The sequence below is a fragment of the Mus pahari genome, chromosome 8 (assembly GCF_900095145.1).
Source record: "Mus pahari chromosome 8, PAHARI_EIJ_v1.1, whole genome shotgun sequence".
Taxonomy (NCBI): Eukaryota; Metazoa; Chordata; class Mammalia; order Rodentia; family Muridae; genus Mus; species Mus pahari.
This window is the reverse complement of record NC_034597.1, coordinates 108366341-108374526: the sequence shown is the minus strand read 5'-3', so window position 1 is coordinate 108374526 and position 8186 is coordinate 108366341.

Below are 8186 nucleotides of genomic sequence, written 5' to 3'. Positions count from 1 at the left end.
GAACTCAGAAATCTGCCTGCCTCTGCCTCCCAAGTGCTGGGATCAAAGGTGTGCGCCACCACACCCAGCTTGACCTCTGCTATCTTAACCTTTATTTTTGAATTCATTTATTCAGTTATTTGTATATGTGTGCTCCAGTGTGTGGAGATCAGAGCACAAGTTGCTGGAATCTGACCTCTTTTTCTACCCTGGGATTGAACTCAGGGATTGGTGGGTTGAGAGCCACGCTCCTTTACCCTCCTCACAGGCTGTAGGCCGCTGCTATTTTTGCTACAGAGCAGCTGTGCCTCTGCTAAATCACTAGTATGTGACTCTCAAGGGCTCCAGCCAGTTGACATTCCTTTAAGCAGGGATTACTGAGGCTCACTGAGCCCTTAGGCCCACCATCAGGAGGCCCGCCCACCCCCCCCACCCCCGACTGGGAGCTCTAACTCTAACGTGTAGCCTATGAAGATTCTTGGCAGTATAGCTGCCTTAGAATCACCCATGTTCCTGTAAGAAAGCCCAATAAACGTATTGATTTACCAAGCTGAATCCCTTCATGGTGGTCTGCCTGTGTGCTCTCTATTTGGGGGGAATAGACATTTCCTTACATCCACATGTGTGGGTATGTATGTATTCTCGGTAGACCTTATCATGCAGAGTCTTTTTTTTTTTTTTAAGATTTATTTATTTTATTGATATGAGCACACTGTAGCTGTCTTCAGACACACCAGAAGCAGGCATCAGATCCCATTACTGGTGGTTGTGAGCCACCATGTGGTTGCTGGGAATTGAACTCAGGACCTCTGGAAGAGTAGTCAGTGGTCTTAACCAACTGAGCCCTCTCTCCAGCCCTTTTTGCTGAGTCTTCATCTGGCGGCAGAGTGGCCTCCCGCACTGCAGAATCGCAGGTCAGCTACACTGGTCATAAGATACCCACAAATGTATGTTTATCTAGTGAGATTTTATGCATGCCCCCCCCCCAAAGTGAAAGATACTCATCTCTCTGGAATCCCAAGGACCCCACAGAGCAGCTCTTGACATCACGCCAGGAGAACAGATGAGGGTTGTACAGCAGAGTAGAAAATGACTGTAAGGAGAGAAGAGAGGCAGCTCTGCTTTACCCTTGAATCCATCTGCATGGCTTCTTTCTGGGTCACTGTAACCAAAACACCTGGCAGGAACAATTGAAGAAAAATTTGTCTGTTTTTTTCCTCAATGGATTTCAGCCCATATGAACAGAAGGGATGAAAACCGATAAGGGCTAGTCTGTGGCAGCAGGAGTATATATGGCTGTTCACATGACCTATACAGAAGGCAGAGAGCTACCGGAATGGGGGGGAGGGGGGATGACCTTTAAATGCCCCCTAGTGACCTGCACCAGCCACCTCCCAAAGGCACTGCAGACCTCACAATGGTCACCGGCTTGAGAACAAGTATTCAAATTATGAGGCTGCTTTCTGCTGCGGCCCTTGCCTGTAATACCAGCACTTGGGAGGTAGAAGCAGGAGAACAGGAGTTCAAGGCCAGACTTGGCTACATAAGGAGTTCTAGGCCAACAAAGACTACGTGAATTCTTATTTTAGACAGACATACACAAATGAAAACAAAACAGAAAAGGTAAAGGTGGGTGGGGCAACTTCTTGGCTAACACGGGTAAAGTCAGAAGTACGGCTTCCAGCGAGAAGGGTTGAAGAAACGTGAGCGGGGCCTGAGCACTGCACGGTCAGAGGAGACCAGCAAGAGGACGGCTGTTGTGCCCTGAGTTCAAGGGAAACCCAGATGAGCCCAAGAATTGCAAAGTCTGCTGCAACTCGCCAGAGAGTCTTTTATTTACAACTTTGAACTCGGTTTGCCCACCTAGCACTCACTGCGAGAATGCTGGCAAGCGACCCTGAGTCCAGAAAACCTTGGGTTTATATACAGTATAGTTAGGGATAGTGTGAATGTTCACAGAAAAGGGGAGCAGAGGGCGGAACAGTACTGAAGCGGGAGTGGGGTTAGTGGGTGTCTGTTCAAGGACTAATTTTATGGGCAGTCGTGACTGTCTGTGACCTGACCTCTGTTTACCTTTTTTCCATGGTCTCCCTTGAGCTTGTTATTTCTCTAAGGTCCCAAGGACAGGCACCTGGAGTTCTGCTGCTCATCAGAGGAGTGTTGAGTGCCATTCTAAGGCTGGGGGAGAGGGAGGGAGGATGGGAGTCTCTAGCAGAGAACGCAGAGGCAAAGTGTCTGTACAACACTGAAGTCTCTCTAATATCAGTAATTCGGGGTTACAACACGGCGAGATCATTGTGGGTGACAGGATGGAGAAGGGGAGTCTCAGGACGTATTCAAGACCATGGTTCAAACCATGAGCTGAAGCGCTTAAGTGACCGACTGCCGTGGCCTGCTGAGGGCCTCAGTAGGTTCAGGAGAGCTGATGGAGACTTGGAAGAGGAGAATGAACAACTCAGCAAGCATGGAAGGGTTCCTGGTGCTCCCAGTGATGAGTCAGAGTGAATTCTTTTAGAATTTGAAAGTGCTGAATCAGCAGTTAAAGCTGCCCTGGATCTGAATGGGAGCTATTTTGGTAGATGAGTGGTAAGAGCGTGTCTCTATGGCTTGGTTAAATTCAGGGTCTTAGATCTGTCACAGTAATCTGATTTCAAGGGCTAGCATCACCCCCAGCGATTCTTACACAACCTGCCCTCTAAGCAACGAGGTGGTCGGCATCCATGGGCATTTGACACTGAGATTCTGGGTGACTTTGAAGGTGATATGTTGAGAATTCCTTCTTGATTTTGTGTGTGTATGTTTTAAAAAATATATAGTATAAAAATACTTGAGATGACTTTAGATGGGGGGGGGCAGGAAGGTAGGTCTTTGGATAGTGTTTACAGCACAAGAATACGGGCTGGAGCTGGGCGTGGTGGCGCACGCCTTTGATCCCAGCACTTGGGAGGCAGAGGCAGGCGGATTTCTGAGTTCGAGGCCAGCCTGGTCTACAGAGTGAGTTCCAGGACAGCCAGGGCTACACAGAGAAACCCTGTCTCGAAAAACCAAAAAAAAAAAAAAAAAAAAAAAAAAAAAAAAAAAAAAAAAAAAAAAAAAAACCAAAAACAAAAACAAAAAAAGAATACGGGCTGGCTGGTCATGGTGGTGCATACCTTTAAACCCAGCACTCAGGAGGCAGACATAGGCAGATCTCCGTGAGTTCAAGGTCAGCCTGGTCCATATAGTGAACTCAAGGGCAGTCAAGTCTATATAGTAAGACATTGTCTGAACAACTAAACAGACAGACAAACAGACACCCCTCTTAAACAAAGAAAAAGTACTAGAGTTCAGATCCCTGGAACTTATGTAAAAGCCAGGCAGGCATAGTGGACATATATAATCAAATCTCAGAATTCCAGAGGCAGAGAAAAGGATCCCTGGAGCAAACTGACAAGCTAAACTCATTGGAGTCAGTGAGCTCCAAGGTTAGCGGGAGAGCTGCTTCAATAAATACAGTGAAGAACATTTGCCAAAGATGCCCAGTTGCTGGAAAAATGTGCCTAATATCAATTTTGGGCATGTACACACACACACACACACACACACACACACACACCCCAACCCAAAACTAAATAGCCCCTGAATCAACCATAAAACAGTAACAAATGAGGCTTTTGGTAACATTTCGGGTTGGATCCATAACACTGCTTCATCTGTTTATCGGGGTCTGATTGTTCAAGTTTGGCTTTCCATTACTCAGGCAAAAATTCTCTCTCGCACTTGCTGAGGTCAGAGGTAACTTTCTCTTACTGGTGACACAAAGGGCCTCGATAGTGCCTTTAACCTTTAGGAAACCAAATATAAATGGACTGGAGAGGCAAGATACATATGAGATACCTGTCTCTTTTTTTGCAGAAGAAACCTTGAGAGTACAGTCATTTCTGCAGTGGCTCCATGCTTACTGGAGTCATTTGTATTCTGGCACTCGAGTCTGAAACTCATCGGGATATTTTACTTTGTGTTGCTACACAGTGTTCTTTGGGCCCATAATTCTGTGGATCTGCTTGAAGTAAGAATTAAAATCATTCTCCATCATTTATCTTTCTTGTCAGGAACCGGGGCCAAGAGCTTTTTAGCTGTGGCAGTGTGTTCCTGTAGGATAGATGACATCACTCTTTGGGGGGATGATTTCATTTGTGTCCTTTCTGGATCTACTGGAGCGCAAACCCTGGGAGGGAGGGAAACCCACACACATAGCACTCGACGAGTCTTTGTGTACTGAAGCTTTAAGAAGTTGATTGGCAGGGTCAAGTGGTCACTGTTCAGAGTGTGACAAGCCTCGTTAATTGGCTCATTGCTGAGGAAAGTCTCACAGGAGAATTTTTCTAGTGAGCCTGCCCTAGCAGGTGCTCCTGAACAGCTGGCAGTTCCTCAGCACAACCACAGTCTTCCCCTGGCTGGATGAGGTCTTGAGAGCCTGCTCTCCTGAGATGCTGCGCTGTGCATAATGTAGCCACACATAGAGACAAAGGGGGTGCTGATGGGAAAGATCTCAGTTGAACAAGTTTGCCAGAAACCAGCGCTTACAGGCCCCTGGTTCTGTTAACCCCTTCCCAAGTGATTTCTTTACCTTTGGAGTACTCATCAGACAAACTTTCTGAGGGTCCAGGATTGGGGGTAGCACCTTGCTTTCCCTATATGATAAAACTACAGAACTACACCCTAGGAAGGATGAAGCAATCCTTCCCCACAGATCCGTGAAGTGAGAGTGTGGGAAGGAGGCCCATAGCCTCAAAGAGAGGAGGCTGGCTTCTTCAACTAGCCAAGATGGGAGGACCCCTGGAAGAGGGCTGGCAAGATGAGAGAGCCCGTGTCAAGTTTTACCCTTCCCTTGCAATTCAGAATGTAAGACCTAATCCTGATGCCCAGAATTGTGGCTGGATTTGTGGATGGGGGTCTTTAAGGAAGGAAGGTAAGACGACGACGGTGTTAGGATAGTCTTAATCAGCTCTGACTGGTGTCCTTATGGAAAGGGACATCAGGACAAACACATTCAGCAGGAAGGTGGGGGATGGTTGTCAGCTGCAAGTCTCAGAAGCATACCTCGACCTGTGGCTTCCAGTTTCAGGCACCTCCGTAGCATGCTGGTGTTCTGTGGAGGCGGTCCTGGCAGACTGATGTGGGGTGTGAATAAAGGTGACCCTGGCGATGTCCTATAAAAGCCTCCTTGGCCACCGTGTGATGCTTTACTCACACCATTCTTCCAAGTAGTTGGTGTAGCATCCTTGTCTGTCACCTGACAATGACAGGTGCTTCTTTGTACCGATGCTGATCGTTTGGGGCCAGCTACTAGACACATGTAGAGACTTTATCAAGTAGCTGTTTGTTAGTTACCAATCTATTCATATTTTTCTCCTTAAAGTTCACCGTGAAAGTTCTGGTCTTTAATCTGTGCCTTTAAATTGCTAATATCCTGGTGTCTAGCTGTTCTTCATAGAGTGGTGTTTAGGGATGTTTGTCTTTCTGACTCAGGAATACAAAGGCAGGACTGAGTACTGAACTCCTGATTTCTGCTGTACTCCTCAAGCTTGGTAGAGTTTAGACTTGGCTTAGGGGTGACTGATAAACTGTCATAATTATGTATTGGAGGTGCAGGAAAAAAATGTTAACAGGAAGCAGAGAGATCCTTTTCCCCGCCCAGCTTTGAAGGCAGCTATTATAACCCCGAGTTTTGTATTGTACACTTCCAAAGTTAGAATCCAGGGACACTGGTCTGTAGGATGGCATTAGGGAAGCACCCAGGGTCCAGTGTTTGCATGCCCAAGCCTGGACTGTAGGCTTGACATATAGTTGTTATTCAAAACAGGTATGAGTGAATGCATGAATGAACAAATGAATGAATGAATGAGTTCTTGAATGTAATTAGCCATTGGGCAGGATCTGATTCTGCACTTATGTCCTGTTAATCATCCTTGCTCTGGGAAAACAAGGAAAGGAGGGATCAACTGGCCTAGGAATGTTGGGCAACACCAATAAAGGATGCAGCCAAACCAGTAACTCCCGTGTGACTTCCTTTCTTTTCACCGACATGGTACTCAACACGGTCTAAGAAGTAAAGTTCAGCCAGTGAGGGAACAAGAAGGGTACGAGGAAGGAGAGAGCCAGCTCCTGAAAGCCAGTCACGGTGTCCAGATAAGTCAGTTCCCATTGAAAGTGACAAGTTCTGATCTTCATCTGTGTTGGGGTACAAAAGGAGATGTGTTAGGGTACAAAAGGAGATACTGATTAGCTTTGTAAATTATGTCATGTTGCACTTCAGTCTCTGTGGCCTCGATACTGAAAGTTAGCTCAACAAAGTCAGTTACAAGTTTTCTGTAGTTTATTGGTCAAGGAACAGTTCTCCAACACTTCTGATTGTCCCCTTCCCTTCGTCCTCAGTCATGCTATTGGTTTGACTGTGCTGCCCCTTAGCACACATTTTAGCATGGTATCTTCATAGGTGGAGGTTAGCAGTGGCTGAAGAAACCATTTTTAAGTCCAAGAATAATAATCACTGCTAAATCCAGGTATATAGCTGGACTTTTTTCTCTGCATAGATGTATAATTCCAGTAGCTTGAGATCAGACTACCCTTTTTATTTTTATTTTTTTATTTACCTATCTATTATTTTTGGTCTCACCTAGCCCAGATTGGCCTGTAACTCAGTATGTAGGAGAAACTGGCCTTGGACTCCTGATTTTCCTGTTTCTACCTCCTAGTGTTAGGACTTCAGATTACATATTATTGTTTTGTACCCTGTATTTTCCTGACACTATGTAATAAAACTATCTTTCTACATTACTGCATTAGTTACATCTCCTTTGCTGTGACAAAGCACCAGGACAGAGGCAACTTTTATAACAAAGTATCTATTTGATAGAGTGAATTGCTCCAGAGGGTCTAGAGTCAGTGGTGGCAGGGGAGCCTGGCAGGCATGACAGCAGCATAGGAAGTTGATTGCTCAGGTCTTGAACCATAAGCACCAAGCATAGAGAAGAGCACTGGGCAAGGCACTGGGCAAGGCACTGGGCTTTGAAACATCAAAGCCCACCATCACTGCCACCAGTGACTCTTCCTTCAGCAAGACTGAGCTGCTTATAACTCCCCAAATAGCACCCACCCACTGGGGAGCAAGTGTTCATATACATGAGCCTCTGAGGGATATTATCACAATTACTAAACATGTAACCTACTAAAATATCTTTCTTTTTTGGGGGTGGGGGTGGTGGTTATGTTTTTTAGAACGTGTATCCCTGAATAAATGTGGTTGTCCTGGAACTATGTAGACCAGGCTGGCCTTGAACTCACAGAGATCTGCCTCCCAAATGCTGGGATTAAAGGCTTGTGCCACTACATCTGGTGAAACACATCATAAAGTACTAAGCAAGTACTCTTTATGTAATCAGACATTTCCAAGGCTGAAAGTCGCTGCCTCTTGGTAGAGACTCATGTATTTCTGGTCATTCTTTCATGTTATTCTAGGTAGAATTTGAGGTTGAATAATATATGCCTATTCAAGATTCATGGTCTTGATCATTTTCCCTTGTATTAAGTACTCCGTTTTTTCTTTTTAGGTTTCTTTTGTTTTGGGAACACATAAACTGTTGGGTATCTGGGTTCATACTTTTAATGTTTTCAGTTTCCTCTTAAGAAGTGGCAACGCATCTCAGTCAGGTGACCAGGAGTAATCATGCATGCCTTCTAACGCCTCCTGGAGGACTCTTAGGCTAGGTTTCCAAAGGGAATCAGGCTCACTTTAACTTCTGATGCAGGACCCACAGGGAGCCTGTGTTCTTGGAATACAAGGACACCTCAGAGAATAATCTTCCCTACCTCAGTCGAGGATTTATGTGTCTTCTATTTCTGAACTCTTGGGGACTCATTTAGTATGGTTAATCTTGCACAGTGGGGCAAAGTGGGCATTCCTGAATGAGGCCTCAGGGTCCCTATGGCGTGAGACACAGCGATTCTGACTTCTTAGACCACTTCCTATTTGCCACTTGTAAATAAAGTACTTCCTGGAGGCGCATGGATTCACTCCATCCTTCCTTGTTTGCAGCAGAAGCGGCAGCTTAGGAGGAGGGCAGAGCTAGTGCCCAGAGTGGGCCTATGGCCTTAGGAGCAGTGAAGCGAGGGGAGGGCTGGGTAAGAGTCGAGACGCGGTTTCCTTCTATTGTCTTCCCTTCCTC